General features: G+C 40.6%; 1 protein-coding gene across 4 annotated transcripts in view; it reads right to left on the minus strand.

Annotated features, from left to right (window-relative positions):
• Positions 1–20,622, minus strand: part of PDE4D (phosphodiesterase 4D) — a 273,758-nt gene that overhangs the window by 19,179 nt on the left and 233,957 nt on the right. The gene's annotated exons all lie outside the window — the stretch shown is intronic.

Genomic DNA, 20,622 nt, shown 5'->3' on the forward strand with positions numbered 1-20,622 from the left:
AAATATAATTTTGTAGCAGTCTTAAAAATAAACAAACAAACAACAACACCAAAGCACACAAACCCCCCCATAAAACATAGCCCCAAAAACTGTGGCCTTAGATGTAGTCTGATCATCCACTGAAGCAATATTATTTTAAAAATCTCAGTACAGTTTCTAAGAAAGACTGTATACCGTGCAGTTCATTCTCACTGCTGCACAAAAGGTTGCTTTTCTGACTTTTATATTATTGACAATCACCCACAAATACCCATGCTATTTCGTGAGCATGCAGTCACACACCACAAATCAAGGTTCTTAAAAGGTAAACCAAAATCCTACCTTTATGTAGCCCCATGAAACTGAGAGTAAAGAGTTTGCCTCAGGCATTTTTTTTTTTTTTTTGTACTGCCAATCTAAACTAATCAGTTCTTTGCTATTTGATACTGCAAAAGACTTCTAAGAAGAAAAATCCCTTCTTTTCTCTCCTAATTCTTTTTGCTGATCTTCAGGTTCTCAACATCTCTGATCACAGGAGGCATAACGAAATGAAATGCAACCACACGGTCTTCCGATTGTATAAATGCCATTTATAAAACTCCAAGCATTCAGAGTTAATGTTGAAGGGGCATATTGTACAAGCTGAAGAAATATCTGAAGAGCTAGGGATATGCATTATTTCCTGAACACTAGGACCTAATGAATAATGTATGTCAAGATGCTTAGCTGCTGGAAAGACTTGCGCTATCAACAGCAACCAAATAAGAATCTGGAAAGGAACCCACAAACAGTGCCAGTAATCCCTCCCACAGAGCCTAACTAGCAACCAATAGTATGTCACCCTAAAAAGACATAAATCATACTGTACATGGTGTACAGTAATTTCTCATTGGCCAGTGCCAGGGACTCTCCTGGGCATGGGTTTTCTTTTTTCTTACAGCAAATGCCATTTACTAATGGCATCCCTGCCAGCAGCATTCACATGCCATTCAAAAATAATTGGTTTACAATCTCCTTATTTCAGCAGTATTTACCACCTCTCTTCAATGGACATGCAATCCAAGCAGTTAAAATGAGTATTGAGTACATTAATCTGGATTGCCTAGTGGTTTTAATGTTTTATATTAAAAGGGAGTATATCTTGAGGGGTTTTGTGAAGAAAAAGCAATAGAAAAAAAGATACCAGGTTTCTGGAGCAGTCTTTGATGTACTGCAACAAGGAAAATGTTTTTTGCTTTTATGCCATCTAGACTAAAAACTGATCTACTCAGACTTTTTGGCCAGTCAGACAGCTTTCACTGCTTTCTTTTTTTATTTTAAGAGATGAAAGCAGTTATTACTAAGATAAAACAAGTCATGTGTCTTCCAGTTCCCAGTAAATGCTAAGTTTCCATGAAGAAGTCAGAAACCAGATGAGTCCTCAAATTTTATGTTTATTCATCTTCTGCTCTGTCTCAGCAGATGAATATAATCAATTACAGCGACACATCAGAGAAAAAAAAAAAAGGATTACTTGAAAGCAGAGTGCGTCAGTGAGCTGATACAGAACATTAAATGAAATGTCCTACTGTCTGCCATTCAGAGAGCAGAATATTAAAGGAAGAACGCATTACCTTCCACTGCAACGCATATGCTCTACTGTAGCAAAATATCTGAATTTTTGTTGCATTAAAAGAAGTGACAGATTCCCACAATGACATTGGGCAAATGTCTAAGGACAGGGTGCATGAGATGCATCATTCAACTTAAGGCCACTCTGCTGATTCACTGGAAGATGCTAACTGACAACAGTCATAAAGATTTGGGCTCAAGTGCTTTCTGCTTCTCTGGGTGATGCTACACTGCCATGTCAGCAACACTAGGTGCTTAAGAAAGAACAAACCTGCAAAAATCAACAGGGCAAAATAATAATAACAGATTTCTTCATTAGAGAAGAGAAATGCATAGCAATGGGACAACTAGATAAAATGAAATATCATCCAGCATTTATATATTTACATATGGAAAGCATATTATCTTCCTTAAAGTACATAATACAAAGCACATGTACATAAACACATTACTGATGTATTTTCTGTATAATAGGCAGAATTATACCTGTCCTGGATCTGTACAGGTAGATGAATACATAACAATTACATTTTGAAAACAGGCTTGTGTTATTGGAGACTCAGCAAGACATTAAAATAGGCTATTTATGGAAAATATTTCTCCTGAGTCTTATAGCTTAGATTTGTAATGCTGATGATTACAAAGCTGATCTACATTTGTGCTGCACTATTTTCTGATCACCCGCAAGAAAGCACTGCTGCCACCTATCCAGCGTCAACACAGAACTGAAAATACACTGCCTCCTTTCAGAAGGCACTTTCACTAATGACTTTGAAAATGGTAGAAGTTATTTATACCTCTGGCTATTTAAGTGAAGCATGTGGACATGAAAGTTTGGTTACAACAGATAGTATGACTAGACACTGGGAAACCAAGTTATTATATCCCTTATCCTCCTTTATTACCTTAAAGGCTGCTTCCTCTTTAGATCTTACTGACCCCAAAAGCACAGAATTTTTTTCAGGTAAGAAAAATTAAAAATTGCTGCTATGCAAACTAAACTAGTTGTTTAGCATACATAAAAAAAATTTCCCTACATTTTTTTATTCCTCATTAATACATGAGGCAAAGACAAACCCATAAGAGTTACTCAATTATAACTTACTGAATTTATTGATGAGTGGTATTTATAGAGCTATTAACTAGATAATTTTCATGTAAAAACATAAGAACACATTTTTGTCCAGTGTACATAAATGTTACAACAATTCATTTTAGCTGCATATTAGGTAAGCTGGTCTCATATTGACAGCTTATTACAAATTCATATAATTTTTCTGAGATCCACAGCCTCGACCTCAAAAAACCTACCGATTGCTGTGGTGTAATTTACTGACTCAGAAAGCATGCCCTCTGACTTCGGCTACAAGTGAAAGTATCACCTTAGAAATTCGTAGCTGGAAAATTCATATCAATATTTATTTATGATAAGCATTTTGGGTGATTTTCATTATTAATTCCCAGGTTGGAACGAGTGAATAATTAGCTTCAGAGGAGGAGGTTACAGTGGACAGATGAGTGAACAACGAACGTGCTGCCACACACAATTAAATACCTTGAGAAACTCAAGAAAAGGAAAACAGAGATTAAAAGAAATCCAGCAACATAAAAGGGGAAATTGTCTTCATATACACATAAATCCATGAAGATACAATACAGGGGAAGAAGAGAAAAATGAAATTTTTAAACAACTGTTCCAATCAGGCAAAGAATATGGACACAAGAAAGCTATAATTTGATATGACCTGCGTAATTAAGTACCTGAGCAACTTAAAAAACCATAAGGTTCTAATGATCATTGCTGTGAGTGTTGAAAAAATCAAGACAATGACCTTCAAAGATAGAAAGATGATTAAGTTTCTCTCCCTTATTCTCTCTCTTTTCTTTATCAGGGAGGAGAGAGAGATTAATAGAGAGCATCTTTTACTCAGTTTAATTGCCGGGCCAGTGTTAAACCGTGACACCCCAAGATACAGGATAGTGCTTCTGATACTGAAACACATAACTGTCAAGGAAGAGAATTACATTCTCAGCAGCCTCTAGGAAGCCCTGATCCTCTGAAATAAAGTATATAGGTTGCTTTCTGGTTCTTGCTAGTAAGCAAATATTCCTGAGACTTCAGGCAACAGGACAGTAAGATGGTTAATATTTCAAGCTTAAGGAAAAGGATTGGAAGAAGGCTGAATCACTTTGTTGATTCAGTTGCAGTACTTCAGAACAGTACAGGAAATTTACATTCTACAGTCTTGGCTTTTCCTTCCACAAGTCAGTAATCGGCAAAATGGGAGCTCCAGCAGAAGCATGCTCAGCTTTGAGGGCAGGAGAATAGTGCTTTTTTAACTCTCAACTGCAATCCTTGGACTGGCTAAGAAGCTGCATCAGGAACATTCAAAGAGCTGTCTGAGCAACAAGTCTGAATATAATTCTAACAGATGTAGTGCATGTTATCTAGTGAGAAGCAAGAAGTAAAAGAAAGAGGAAGACAGCTAAATTCAACACAGATTTTAGTGCTGAAGGTATGCATTATGAACATATGTGTTCAGAGAGCCTGAGCACATCTCCTGAGCCAAACGAGAAGCCTGTCTGAATATAAAAAAAAGCTTTTGGGGCTGACCTCCACACATCAGATAACAGCAATACTTATCCGTATCAAATCAGCTCTTACTGATCACAAACACAACTCTTTTCACAGCACTAGCCAACTCTGTCTGACATGTACGCTGCCACAAACCCTGGCAGAAAGCCTCCCCCAAAAATAGAAAGTGCGCTCAGTGCTGGGTGACCACAGCAGCAGAGAACGATCATTTCATAAAACAAGCTGGGGCATCTGGATGGTCACAACCCAGCTAAAAACTAGGACTGGTCTGGAAGGCAAAGTAAGATGGCTAGGGGCAAGGCAACTATTCTGAATCGACCTTCTCTGGGTTCCTCCTGAGTTCTTTCCTAAGTGGAAAGAGAGAAAATGCAGAATTTAATTGAATGTAGAATTTAATTAAACCAACCAACAAACAAAAAAAACAGAGGTGGGGACAAAGTTGGGTTTTATGCTGATATCCAGAAGACTTGAACTCCACTGGTGGCTGAGAACCAGTGGCTGTAATTGGAACAACACCCTAGGTAGCTCTTCTGAAGGAGTTGCAGCTGTAAGAACAACTGTGACATAATTATGCTGCTTTAAAAATGCTTTCTTGGCAACCTTCTGCTTGTCAAAATTACATTCACTAAATACAATGGAGTAGCCTATGCTATGTTATTTCACAGAACTTTTTATTTGGGAATATGTAATTCTCATACATCAAATATGAGAAATTTATGCTGCAGAACTGACTGAGATTACAGTCTTTTTAAGAATTTTTTTTTAGGGAAATACATAGTAAAACCCAGTAACTGCATTGTTGCATAAGGAGTTATGCTTCTTTGTGAATAAATTAAAAAACAAATGAAAACCAACTTTCTGATAAAATAATTCAGTTTGTATTTACTGCCCTCTAGTGACACTGTAAGCATTAGCTCTTAACAAATATGAACACCTTAAATCTTTCACAATGTGGCCCACTAATTTTCAACCATACTATATAGCAGGGTCATTATGGGCATTCTCTACAACTGTAGTATTTTCAATAGAAACTTCTAAGCAGATGCACAAGCAACAAAAATTACAGCTTACTTCAAATCATGCTTTGGGGACCACTGGCAATCTCTAATAAGCAATAATCACCTACAGTTTTCTTGAGGAATTCTTCAACATAATGGAGAATTACAGTAGACACATAATGGCTTTAAAAAAAGCTCTGCAGTAAATGGAGTTTGATTTCAACAAGTATTTTGCTGTTTACAGTGCTCTGCTATATATTCATTTTTTCCTTAATTCAATGCTATCAAAAGAATGCAAACTACAAAAGAGGAACTGTTAAAAGCTAATTTAGATCAGAGAAAAGTGAATCAGGGTGTGATAACGACTGCAGTTACGACAGCAGATTTGAGGAGACAGTCACCCTAGCAAAATGTAGTGATCAATAGCTCAGGTGGTTATCTCTTGATCCCACTCAAAAACTGACAGACAGAAATTTATAACCACAGTCCTGTGGTTTTGTCCATGAAATTACAATAGCTAACAGTATCTGACATGAACAGAAGGTTTTTCAAGTTCTGCCCTAAAAGCATGTTGAAAAACCATATACAGCACATCATAAAAACATACTCCATACGTTTTATGTATATGTCAATATATATCCACAGCATACTGATAAAAACACACAATTTGTCCAAATCCTGACAGGAGTAGTTGAGAAACAATGGACCAGAGTTATTTACACATGGCTTGACAATAGATATCCTGGATTAAGACAATATTTTAAAAAATCATGCCTAAATGAATGCAATGTTACTGGAAATACCTCCTCCACTCAGTTAATCATAACAGCATATTTCTCAAAAGAAAGACAGTACAAAGTTTCCCTCTGCATCTGTAAAAGATGCTGGCACACAAATCAAATGTGTTGCTCAGCTTGTGCTGGATATGAGCTGAAGGAACCTGAAACAAACTGCAATTTCATATTTCATAGTTTCCTTAACTACTGAATATGCAAAATCCACTATATTTATGCATACTATTTTAATGGCTCACTTCTCTTGCTATTGCTACTCCAGTGAACCTTGCAGGAAACAATCTAAAATGAATCTTTCAAAACACCTCTGGAAGAAGCCACAAAATGCTTCTACAAGAAAGGCCTAGCCTGGACTCTTTTATAATGATTCATTCCCTTACAGCAGTGATTTGTTTCCTTTAAAAAAATTCTTATTTTTTATTGAAACCATAACTTGGATGGAGAAGTGGAAAATAAAACTGATATTATTTAATTATCACTTCACTTCCAGGACTAGCCCAAACACACCTCTAACACAAGATGCTCAGGCTTTACTGTGACCTGTCTCAGAACCAAGTAGTTCCATAAGTAGTTCCAGAAGACTTTCTCTCTGACCTTCCAGCCTCCTTTCAGGAAGAGTCCTCTTTTGGAAGAACAGAACCACGACAAATAGAAGGGAAAAACATTTATTTCCCTTCCCTTAATGCTTGTGTTGCAGAATCATAGAATGATTTGATTTGGAACAGGTCTTTAAAGGTCATCTAGTCCTACCCCCATGAACTGAGCAGCATATATGTGAACTGCATATATATGGTGACTTGCCCCTCCATAGGCATCCCCCTGTTGTGGGGGAGGAGCTTGTGTGCCCTTGTGAGGTTGCAAGCTATGCTGGCAGTGGCACATGCCTCCAGTAAGGTCTCCCATGCCAGACTGAAAGGTCAGACAAAGTGTGTCCATGGGCAGGATGGGCTCAGTAGCCTTAGGCAACCATCCTAGGAGAAGAACAACTCTAACTCCAAACCAGGGGAGTTAGAGGGGCTGATGGAGCTAGTTTAGCCCTGTAAGGCCATCCATCCAGGAGAAGGATACTCCAACTAAACCTGCGTCCTGAGGACTTCGCTGTCACTGTCCAAGCTTGCTGGCATATGAATCTTAGGAGTAAAGGGTGGGGCCAGTTCCATTTATGCTGTGCCTCACCTAAAAAAGCCACTGCACAGGCCTGAGGGATAAACCCACCCTTGTAAAGCCCCTGCAGTAACAGGCAAGGTACAAATCAGCAAAGATGCACTGGAAGCCGCAGACCCAACCCTGCATGCAGGTGGCTCAGGATATTGATTGCTTGAGACTGACCCAGGAGATGACAGTCTTGTTCAGCTGCAGCCTGAGTGAACAAGCAGCCTTTTTCCAGGAGAGCACTGCTTGCTCCACACGGAGAGGGGCCTAGAAAAGGTGTCCTAACCAAAGCTCATCTCCACTCTCCATCCAGTTGGCTGCTCACGGTCAATGGGCATCTTCTGATGCGGTCTAACAAAGACTAAGGCATACACCTGCCTCTAAGAGTGTGTTCAGATTGACACGCGCATGTTGGAATGTCAGAACTACGCTTGATACAGTGGGCATCCTGAGTGTTGTTCTGTTCTAATTGCCCACAAACTGTCACAATTTAACATCAAGTTAAATTGCTCTCAGTGCAGTTCGTCTTCATGAGGAACAAAGTCTTAAAGAACACGGTGCCATCTACACTATTGCTCAGGCAAACCCAAAACCAAAAGACACCTTGGAGGAGTTGGCTTCATGATTAAAAACTCCAATGCCTCCAAATTTGAAAATTTGCTGACAGGTCATTCTGATCACATTATTTCCTTACACCTCCCACTACACAACAAGCAACGTGTTGTTCTCTTCAGTATATATGCCCCAACCCTCCAAGCTGACCATGCAGAAACAGTCAAATTTTACACTGACCTGCACCCCCTCACCCAAAAGGTTCCTGCAGGTGATAAGATCATAACCATAACCCTTAGTGAGTTCAACATCAGAGTAGGAAAGAACTATGAAGCCTGAAAAGGAGTACTAGGTAAGCATGGTATTGGTAACTGTAATGACAATGGACATCTCCTGCTAGAGTTTTGTGCTGAACAGCAGCTCACCATCACCAACACTATCTTCCAATAGAAAGACAGCCTGAAGACAGCCTGAATGCATCCTTGATCCAAGCACTGGTACCTCATTGACTATGTCTTAGTGTGCCAGAGAAATGTTTGTGATGTCTTTGATGCCTGAGCAATGCCCAGTGCAGACTGTTATACAGATTACTGCCCTGTGCCATGCAAACGTACCCTCTACTTTAACACCAAACCTAAGAGTGGGTGGCATCCCAAGAAGGAGGCTAAAAGTTAACGATGTTCAAAAAGATACAGTGAGAAACAGCTTCCAGGTAAACCTTCAAGCTAAACTTTTAGATCCCACAGATCCCTCTCCTGACACGCTTTGGCAACACATGAAAAATAGCATCCTGCAGCCCTCTGAAGAATCCCCAGGGTTCTCCTCAAAGAAAAACAAAGATTGGTTTGATGAAAATAACCAAGAGATCCAAGACTTGTTGACAAAGAAGAGAACTGCTCACCAAGCACACCTTGCTCAGCCATTTTGCCATGTAAGAAAAGCATCCTTTCATCTTGCGTGCAGTAAGCTACAACAGAAACTTTGAGACATCCAGAACAAGAGGTGGATCACTCTAGCAGAAAAGATTGAACTATGCACACTTAGGGGTGACCACAGAGGGCTCTATGAAGTGCTGAAAGCCATGTATGGACTCACACAGCAGGTCCAAAGCCCCCTACTCAGTGCAGATGGCCAAATGATTCTCACAGATAAAACCTCGATCCTCAACGGATCGTCTGAACATTTTTAGACTCTCCTCAGTGCCAGCTGAGTAGTTGAAGGCTCAGCAATTCAGCACATTACACAACAACTGGTGAAAACTGAACTGGACATAGCCCCTACTTTAGGAGAGACTCTTAATGCCATGCAGCAGCTGAAAACTATCAAGGCAGCTTGAGTTGATGGAGGCCCATCTGAAGTATGCAACACAGAGGCCAATCACTCCATGCTAAATTTCACGAACTCCTCGTGAGCTGCTGGACACAAGGTGTACTACCACCAGATCTCCATGATGCAGTCAACATAACCCTGTACAAGAAGAAAGGAGAAAAGCCAAATTGCTCCAACTACCGAGGCGTAACTCCGCTCTCCGCTGCTGGAAGAATCCTTGCAAGAATACTTTTGAATAGATTAGTACCTGCTATAGCAGACGAAGTTCCACCTGAAAGCCAGTGTGGTTTCAGAGCCAATAGGAGTACCACAGACATGGTATTTGTTCTCAGACAATTGCAAGAGAAATGTAGGGAACAGAACAAAGGTCTTTATGTGACATTCATTGACCTCACTAAAGCTTTTGACACTTTGAGTAGACAGGGCCTGTGGCAAACCTTGGAACGATTAGGATGTCCTCAGGTTCCTCAAAATGATCATCCTATTACATAAGGATAAGTGGAGCCAAGTCAGATATGGCAATGCACTCTCTGAATCCTTCCCAGTAATCAATGGCGTGAAACAAGGCTGCATTCTCACACCCTCTATTCACAATCTTCTTCAGCACGATGCTCCAAAGGGCCACGGCAGATCTCAATGAAGAAAATGGCATTTACATCTGATATTGTACCAATGGGAGCCTATTCAACCTAAGGTGACTGGAGGCCCACACCAAGACCCTAAATCACCTGTCTAAGTGCTGCTTTTTGCTGATGATGCTGCCCTCGTTGCTCACACAGAAGCAGCTCTGCAACACATAATACCCTGCTTTGCAGAGGCTGCAGATCTTTTGGGGTTGAAGTCAGCTTGAAGAAGAGAGTTCTTTACCAGCCTGCACCACATGAAGACTTCCATCATCCCCGCATCACTATAGGCGAATCAGAGCTTAAGTCAGTCCAGCAGTTCAGTCCAAGTTTATTTCCTCGGACACCAAGATCAACAAAGAGATAGACAACAGATTAGCAAAGGCATACAGAGCATTCTGAAGACTTCAAAGAAGAGTCTGACACCTGAAGAAAAGTACAAAGATTAGTGTCTATAGAGCCATTGTACTGTCTACTCTTTTATATGGTTCTGAGCCATGGGTCATCTACCATCATGACCTGAACATGTCCTTGAATGCTTCCATCAGTGCTGCCTCCACCCAATCCTAAACATCCACTGGACCGACTGTGTGACCACTGTCCCTCTCCTTGAACAGGCAGGGGTCACCAGTACTGAGGCCATGATACTGAGGACATTCAGTGCCCGGCTGTGCTGGGCAGGGCACGTCTCCAAGATGGAGGATCATCACCTCCCTAAGATTGTGCTCTGTGGTGAACTTGCCACTGGCTGCCACAGCAGAGGAGTCGCAAAGAGGAGACACAAAGACTCTCTGAAACAATCCCTCAGCTTTGGCCATATTGACTCCCATTAGTGGTCCCCTCTGGTCTCCAGTCGGGAGACACAGAGACACACATCCATAATGCTGCCGCCTCCTTTGGGAACACAGGAAGAATCAATCTGGAGGAGGAAAGACAGCACAGAAAGCACCATGCCGTGCCTGTCCCCTCACAGGACACTTTCTGCTGGGCCTTTTGCAACCACACTGCCTGTCCTGCATCAGCCATCAATGCACTTGCAGCAAGCCTGGGGAGAGCCCTTTGTTCGTGAAGCCAAGACATGACATGTACAGGAAGGTAAGGTAGCAATTACAATGCCCAAAATAAAGAAGAAAAAATAAGTGAAAAATAAATCAGATGTGAAACAGAAGAAAAAGGTAAGTCATGCTCCTTAAAACTGCATCCATGAATGGCACAGTGATCTATTCTTAGTCACATCTTTTTGTCCAATTTATCCTAGAGACTGCTGTTGTGGGGATCTGCTACTGCTGTTTCTGGTCTTCTCAATTCTTTCCACTACACATATACATACCTGTTTTGGGAGCAATGACGACCATATAGCCAGAGCATTGCTCACTGCTTCCCCTTATCTGCAAGCAAAACACACCACAGAATAATAGGATCACAGAATGTTAGGGGTTGGAAGGGACCTCTAGAGATAATCTAGTCCAAACTCCTGCCAAAGCAGGATCACCTAGGGCAGACCACACAGGACCACATCCAGGTATGTTTTAAAATTCTCCAGAGAAGGAGACTCCACCACCTCTCTGGGCAGCCTGTTCCATCACCCTCACAGTAAATAAATTTCTCCTTATGAAGAAGAGGAACTTCCTATGTTCTACCTTAAAACTGTCCTATTATGGAGCACCATTGAAAAGAGATTGTCCTCTTGCTCTTGAAACCCACCTCTCATATATTTATAGACATTAGTAAGATCCCCTCTCAGCCTTCTTTTCTCAAGGCTTAACAGCCACAGTTCTCTCAGTCTTTCTACACAGAACAGATATTCCTTTATCATTCTCGTAGCTTGGAAGGAATCTTAATGACCATCTAGTTCCAACCCCCTGCATGGGCAGGGACACCTCCCACTAGATCACATTGTTTAAGGCCCCATCACACCTGCCCTCAAACACTTCCAGGGAGGGCAAAACCACAGTTTCCCTAGGCAACCTGTGCCACCATCTCACCACCCTCTCACCACAGAATTTCTTCCTACTGTCTAACCTAAATCTACCCTCTTCCATTTTAAAGCTATTACCCCTCATCCTATCACTATATGCTCATGTAAAAAGCTCCTCCGCAGCTTTTCTGCAGGCCCCCTCAGATACTGGAAGACTGCTGTAAGGTCTCTGCTGAGCTTCCTCCAGACTGAAAAACCCCAGCTCTCTCAGCACATTAGGAAAGCCACATGGAAATCTCAGCCTCAGATACAGACACCCAATTTAGCTTATATCATATCTTTTGTTTTATTGAGCTATTACTTCTTTGTCATGCTTTAACTCTGGACATTTTCCAAACAACATATTGATACCTACTCCCTGATTCCTACAGTGCAGCCCCAGCCAAGGATATTTTGCCACGGCAACTAATAAATACATGGAGAAGTTCTTCTGTAAGCAGAGTCTCAGCGCTGCTCCTATTCTCCTCAGTAGTGGGCTCCAATGCTTTATAGACACTTTAAAATGCTTTACAAAAAGTGAAGAAAAAATAACCTCACATGAAAAACCAGTGTGATACAGTATATGCATGTCCTTTACACGGCTATGTCCACTTCAGTGCAGCTGTGCAGAGACTTTCAGTTCAAAGGCATTTACAAAAAGTAAACATGTCAGAAGTTCTGCAAAGACATAAAACTTCAATAATGCACCTAAAATTATGCAATACCAGTGGTGAAGGAATGCTGCTGTAAATAAAAAAAATACTGTGCCATAGAGATATCTGAGCTCTAAGCTCCAAGTAAACCACTCATACCCTGAGGCACAGGAATTCCTACAACTTGCACTTATTATTCCAGCTATGGTAACTACAGATACCTTTCCTACAGCTTATCTGCATAAATAAGATTTATAAGCTACATTGCTGTAACACTTCATAAAAATACTCACATTACAGGATAAAACCAGTGAAATTAAAGTCTTTTCCAAGAAAACATGCTAGGATACTCACACTAGAGAAATTAAAAAAGTGATTTCTTCTAATAGCAAAATGTTCCTCTGCAAAAAAAGTATTTTATCTTTTATGTATCATGGAAAGAGAAACAGTATTTTTATTCTGAAATATATTTTTAGGAAATGTTAACAGCTCCCTGTTTACAAAAACGGAAAAGATTTGGCTTTATACATATCCGGTGTTTTCTCCTTGTTCTAGTTCATATCTAGTTAACATTTGCCTAAATAACAATGACAGCCATGTCTGACAGTAGGTAAAAACACAAGTAAAAAAATCCAGCTTGCTACCAGTTACAAGGAGGAATTATAGAATTTTCAGGGTTGGAAGGGACCTAAAAGATCTAGTTTAAATCCTCCCCCCCCTGCCATGGGCAGGGACACCTCCCACTAGATCAGTTTGATCAGAGCCCTGTCCAGCCTGGCCTTAGAAACTTCCAGGGATGGGGCCTCTACCACCTCTCTGAGCAAACTGTTCCAGTGTCTCACCAGCCTCATGGTGAAGAACTTCTTCCTAACTTCCAATCTACATCTGCCCTCCTCTAGTTTGAATCCATTCCTCCTAGTCCTATCACTACCTGACATCCTAAAAAGTCCCTAACCATCTTTCTTGTAGGCCCGCTTCAGATACTGGAAGGTCTCCTTGGATCCTTCTCCTCTCCAGACTGAAAATCCTAACTCTCTCAGTCTGTCTTCATAGAAGAGGTACTCCAGCACTCCGATCATCCGCATGGCCCTTCTCTGGACACGCTCTGGCACGTCCATTTCACTCCTGTAAAAGGGGCTTCAGAACTGGACGCAGTAGTCCAGGTGGGGTCTCAGAGAGCAGAGTAGTAGGGGAGATTCACCTCCCTGACCTGCTGGCCATGCTTCTCCTGATGCAGCCAAGGATCTGGTTGGCTTTCTGGGCTGCAAGTGTACACGACAGCTCACGCAGAACTTCTCATCCACCAGCACTCCCAAGTCCTTTTCTCCAGGGCTGTTCTCAAGCCAGTCACTGACCAGCCTATATCAGTGCTTGGGATTGCCTCAACCCAGAGGGAGGACCTTGCACTTGGTCTTGTTGAACTTCATGAGGTTGGCATGGTCCCACCTCTCCAGCCTGTAGAGGTCCCTCTGGATGGCATCCCTTCCCTCCAGTGTGTCAGCTGCACCACACAGCTTGGTGTCATCAGGAAACTTGCTGAGGGTGCACTCAATGCCACCATACATTTTGCCAACAAAGGTGTTAAACAGGACAAGTCCCAACACAGATCCTTGTGTGACTCCACTTGTCACTGGCCTCCACTTGGACGTGGGGCTGTTGACAGTCACTCTGGGCATGGCCACCAAGCCAGTGCTTAATCCACCAAGTGGTCCATCCATCAAACAAATGTCCTACCAGCTTGGAGACCAGGATGTCATGCTGGACAGTGTAGAAGGCTTTGCTCCAGTCCAAGTAAATTATTCTGGTTGCTCTTTCTTATGAACTTATGAATACTGCCATAATTCAAATGCAAAATTATAAACCACAGATAGACTAAGAATTATACAAACAATATCACATACTGAAAACTGATCAGTCTCTACTAACAAAAAAAACCAACAACCCATCATAAGATTGGGGTATATTCTGTATCTAGAAATAACAGAATATATAGAATATGCAATACAGAAACAAAATAGACAGACAGTATTCAAGTAAAAGAATATCTACTAACTTTTGTTGCTAGGCCCTGGAACAGGCTGGACAGGGCGCTGGTGGAATCACCATCCCTGGAGGGACTTAAAAGGGGGCACCTGTGGTGGTCAGGGACATGGTTTATGGTGGACTTGGCAGTGCTGCGTTAACAGCTGGACTTGATCATCTTCAAGGTCTTTTCCAACTAAAACAATTCTACAATTCTACTATTAATAGGTAACTTACAAGAAACAAGGCATTTTCCATATTTAAACCCTCTTAAGTAGATATTTTTAATTCTCTATAAAACAGTCCCTAATTTGAATAACATCTTAAAATGAGACAAATGCAATATGCTCTAAACAGATATGGCAGAATCTTCATCTTTGCCTTGCATTTTTATTAGTAAAGAAACAAACTTTATTTGTCTGCTTTTTGCCCATTTATACATTTACATACAATGTTTCGAGCAGCTGGAAAAGATCTGAGCAGCTTATGAAATGCTGGAAAAACCTCAGCAGATGCAGAAAGACATCAGTGAGTCCTTTTACACCAGGGCTCACACACACACACACAAGTCCATTTTCTCTTTGAGAAGGGCAGAATTATTAAAAAGGCTCATAACAACCTAAACGTCCACCAGTCCTTCAAAGGCCCTGTTTAACAGATGATTATACTCTCTCTTTATCAAAGAGGTAAGGATGTCAATTAAAAGCAGTTATGGGTTCCATCCACAGCGTGATGAATTATATCTAAAGGCTCTCACTAGCTCCAGCAGCCATTAGATCAAGTTCTAGGTGAAATGAAACTGTTATGACCTGGGCAATGGGAGCAATGCTTTAGAACCACCTTCCAGCCTCTCCAATGCCATATTTTTCTCAATCTCCACAGCTCATCTTATAGTTAACTAAGGAGTGTATGTCTTGCCTAAGGCAATTTCCATAAAAAATTAGTTAGGATATAAAATTTGTAACTTCAGTGAAAATTAATTTTCCTGCCCACTTTATGAGACTGATATGCCTATCATAATAATTGCTGCTCAATTCATTGCCAGATGTGCAGAAAGCATATTCCTACTTCTTAAAAACCAAGCAAGCTGCAAATTGTTAGGCTGTTTTTTCAGCATGCATTAGGTGAGATGAATTCCCAGCATTGCCCAATCCACTGTAAGCACAACACATGAGTTTTCCTGAGTAGAACAAACATTTGCCTTGTCTATTGTTCAGCATACTGCTGTATTAATATAACCTCTTTTTAAAATAACAGTATAAATACAAAGAGTCCCAGGTCATGATTAGAAAACTTTTGAAGAGCAAAAGGACTATGAATCAAATCTGAGCTATTCATCCACGTCTGCAAGCAGGCTCCTCTAAGTGCCCTAATAGTCAAAAGGTGCAAGTCAAAATGCATCTTCAAACTTCCAATGCTACCACCTATGAGCCACGAGCAAGCCACCCAGCAGACACAGCGCACAGTGTGACTCTCACCGTTCAACAAAGCTATGTGCAACAGAGGAGGCAAGAGACCATCGTCTGGCAGGATAAGAAGTGAAAGGACAGATTAGGGTACAGATAGATTTGTGTAGAGTGTACTATTTCACAAAAGACACTGTAGAAGGAACAAAAAAAAAAAACAAACCAGAAAACAAAACCAAAGCCCAGATTGACGCTCCGTCAAGTGCAAAGAAAGCATGGTTTCATAATTAGGCAGACTACTCAAATGATGGGATGCAACAAAATGCAAGACAAAAACCTGTTCTCTCATTCTCTACCCCAGGCAGGCAGGCAGCTTTAGTTTTCTATGACCAGGACACTTCTTAAGCACTGATAATAACTGTAAGATCAAACCTAAAATCCTTATGTGTATGCTTTAATCTGTACGTCTATAAAATCTGAAAGGCACATGAGTACAGCAATATTATCTACCTGGTAAGATAAAAAATCACCACAAAACAGTTACAAAATTCTTTTTCTTCCTGTAGTTCTATTTTACCCAAACAGCACAATTTTTGTTTTGTATTGTTACATAATTATTATAACCAATCCATATTTCACAGCTCTGTGAAACAAAGGTAAGATTTCTGAGCACCAAAGAAAAAATATTATGTAAGTTTTAGCCCCCAAATGACAAGATTTGTTTCTGCAAAACTTTTTTAGAGAATGGTACCTTCTTGTACTTAAAATTTAGTAATTCCATTTAAAAAATCAAGTTCTGTAAGCAGACTTGTACTGAAATGTACACTGTGCTAGAAATGCTAAGCACTGACTGTGTTTCAGACCAACTGCATCATCATCACAGTGACAGCTTTAAGAGCTCTCCTGGAATGCAAAAAAAAAAAGCCCCTGAAGCCTTTCCAGCAACAACCAAAGTGAGCTGCAGAAAATCCCTCCCAGCTAGAAAACGCACATACTTGTTTTTACTGATGCTAAGAAAAGAGGAAAAAGCAACTAATTGCCAGATTGCTAAATGCAATCTTACCTGGGTCCAGTATTCAGACATATAAAACCTCAACCATGCTTCATAGTAAAAGAAAAACACAGTCATTTTATTGAGAAATCTGAGCTCTGGGCTTCAAATTTTATGCCTCCAAAGAGATACTCTATGATTAGTCAGATCACTCATCACATTCATATTTCTCAGGAGTAAACACACTTATAGATTTTCCAGCTAAGGTTCCTTTGCATGTGAAAAATAATTTCATTAAAAGATACCCTTACATACTTAATTTCAGATTTTGTTTTTTATAATCTCTCTTGCAAGTCGTGTGTTTCAGAAAACCTCTGACGTGCACATACAGAACTGCAGATACAGCAAAGACACTTTTGGGTTTCTTGTGGAGCCACACTAGCCTGCATTAACTCCAAAACAGCACCCTCATCTCTGCATGTTTCTATGGCCACACCATGTCATCCTTGCATTTTTTTCTGGACCTGTTTATTACAGGCCTAGGTGCTTCCTATTATGGTGCCTGCATCAGAACAGCATGCATCTGCAGCAGCAAAGAGGGCCAGCAGCCACCACAGAGATGATCAGCATGCAGCAGAGGATGGAGATGCTGAGGAATCTGAGCATGCTTCCCGGAACACCATACACAAACAAGGGAGGCACTGAAACTGCTTACAAGGTATGCAAATAATGCATCTGGATTTGGCTGAAAGTCCTTTTAACTCCAGTTTTCTGTGGCACTAAAGGCTAAACATGGGTGAGTTAAGGCTAAGAAAGGAGAATCGCAAGGAACCACACCTCTAGAAAGCAAAATAAATACATTTTGCAAGGTCTCACATATTGTGGCCAGTTCTGGGCCACTCAGTTCCAGGACACGGAACCTGAGAGAGTCGAGCACAGAATGACCAAGATGATTAAGGGAGTGGGACATCTCCCTCATGAGGAAAGACTGAGGGAGCTGGGTCTCTTCAGCTTGGAGGAGAATGAGGGGTGACCTCATCAGTGTTTATAGATATGTAAAGGGTGAGTGCCAAGAGAACAGAGCAAAGCTTTTCTCAGGTGTGACTAATAACAGGACAAGGAACAATGGTTATAAACTGGAGCACAGGCAGTTCCATATAAACATTATGAAGAATTTTTTCACTGTGAGGGTGACAGGAAACTGGAACAGGATGCCCAAGGAGGTTGTGGAGTCTCCTTTCCTGGAGACATTCCTTTCCTGGATGCATTCCTGTGTGAACTGCTATAGGTGACCCTGCTTTGGCTGGGGGGCTTGGCCTAGATGATCTTTTGAGGTCCCTTCTAACCCCTGCTTTCTATGATTCTATGATTGTGTCAGTGAAAACACCATGAATCATATCCTCACTTTGCAAAAATTACTCTTTGTCTAGACCACAAAAATCATAGCTTCTACATATAAGAAACTTCTAGAATGAGGCACTTTTCAGTTTACATTTTACAGCATGTAATATACACTGATACTTTGGGAAAGACTAAGAAAAAGTATTTGGCACCTTAATTTCTTGCAGTTATAGTAACATATTCAGTACCAACTGGTACAGTGCTGCCTTCTTGAATCTATTGCCTGGTATCAGTATAAAACAAAAGAAAGGTATTTAATGATAGAATTCTACCTATCCATTTGATAGTCTTCTGCTTAAAATTTGATGTACGGTAATTATAATGTAAGTGTTGTAAGTAATTTTGCTCTTGGCCATTAGAAAACACATCTCTGTTCTGAATTCCAAAAATCACATTTATGAAAATGTTTGTATCTCAGCCAGCAGTATAAGACTGTAATTCTGGGCAAAATTACTGTACAGTCAACTTTGTCCACAAGGAGGTCAGATAGCCTGGTGCATTAACTCCTGCTTGAACAGGTCCTTTCAAGCATGTAAACTAACCAAATTAAAGCCCACAAATTGGTATATCCATCAAACAATACTCCTGTCCTTATGTACCTGGGGAATAAGATTGGTGTAGTGGAACAGTTACAACGTTGCAGTTAAATGTTCAAATTTTCTGGAAGTTCCAGTTGTGAAGTTCAGACTATAATGAACTTTTCTTTATTGCATATTCCTTTAAAAAGTTCAAGACAAACTTCAGACAAAAAGAAAATGCCACTGGTTAGTATATGGTACCTATGAACACAGGAAGGCAAAAGCCAGCATTAACATGTTTAATTAGAGAGGGAGAATGATGGAGCTTGAAAACTAGCCTGGACTAGCATATGAGAGGAACCACCACCTCATTAATATTTTGCCAGCATCTAGAGTTGATGAGACTGGATTGTATTCTGATGCTAAGGAAACCTGCTAATGAGTGATCTTTCTAGCTGGAAACCTAACTTAGACATGCAGGGAGAGCAGGGGGTCCTGCCACTGAGCTGTGCCACACAAACACTCACTGGACTGAACACACACATGGCTGAACACATGAAAGAGGCACAAGATACTCTGAAATATGCTTCTAGACTTGGACTGCCACCAAATGTATCTTAACTGATCCATCTCAGTTCCCCATCCCACAAACCAGAAATACTCCTGGTCTGCTAATAAAGTGGCATGAATGCCACAGTGTATCACTGCCATACAGCACCGGCAATTTCTTTTAAACATAGCTTGCAGAACACGGAGATGTAAAAAAGACTTTAAAGATCTGTGTTGTTTCACAGGTGAAGAGCTAACTCAGGTATTGATGCTACGTGTTTTACGTTCTAGGCTGTTTTAAATATATCCATAACCTGCTTCCATACTTTACAAACCAATCAGAAACTATCCTTTACCAGGAAAGATGAACTATTACTATAAAAACTACTTATATTACTTGCAATTCTTTCCCCTCCTAAATAAAACCACAAACAAAAATGCATAAACCAACAGCCTTTCCTATAGAAGTTATGAACAGAGACTTTAGCTAAACATTGTCTTGCTGGGGGACCTGTCAGACTTACTTGGTTAGCTCAGTTTCATTAGCTGGTCTTTAAGTAGCAGTTTACAACCTAATTAATAGAAGTAGTAAGATGCTGAAATTTTATTTGTAGATAAGCTTATGAACAGGTCCTGCACATCAAGCTTGATTTAGTGTCACTCCATTGCATGTGATTTATGGCAGATTATACTATTGCCTGTGCAGCTGCATTTCCACACCTGGAAAAGGCAAGAAGAGCCAACAAGACGAAAAACTTGCACTTGCATGGTGGTCTCCCTTGGCTGCAGATTCAGATGAAGCAGCAGTCCCCATCACAGCCTGGCTCCACCACCTGGCACACAGCAGAGCAGCCACAAGGAAGCTGCATCAGAAATGCTCAGAGGTGAATCCCAGTTCAAGAGGCAGGTGCTGGCGAGTGCCCTGCTGACATGGTTTCAAGGCACAATGAGTAGCATCACTTTCCATCATGCCTCAGCTTGCCTGTATTCAGTTTTGCAGCCACAAAGAGTACTGCCTGCAAGACAGCTAGAACCAGGATCGAGTTCTATTGAGCTATATTTTATCTTAATTTTTTTTTAATTTAAAAAAAAAATTAAAAAATTTAAATAAAAAATTAAAAAAATAAAAAATAAAAAACCAAACCCAGATATACCCATTCGTAATACACTTAATTCTATGGTAAGTCTCCTAAACACAGAAAGCTTGCACAGATGATACCCAAATCCCTATTAATGGAACTGAGACAGAACACTTTTTTAGTGCAGGTTCTTTGAGGCAGAGACTCAATAGATAGTTCAGCAAATACATTCATTGTACCCAAACATTATGTAACAGCTGAAGCTGCCCCTTACTGGAAACATAAAATTCATTTAAAAGAAAATTTTTTAAAAATGGTCACTGCTCTACAAAATGTTTCGTATCTTATTATGAACACAATACAGAAGTTCTTGGCTCTAAATACTGTCACAGGGAGACACAAGAATTTAGAT

Source organism: Calypte anna, chromosome Z (genome assembly GCF_003957555.1).
Source record: "Calypte anna isolate BGI_N300 chromosome Z, bCalAnn1_v1.p, whole genome shotgun sequence".
Lineage (NCBI taxonomy): Eukaryota > Metazoa > Chordata > Aves > Apodiformes > Trochilidae > Calypte > Calypte anna.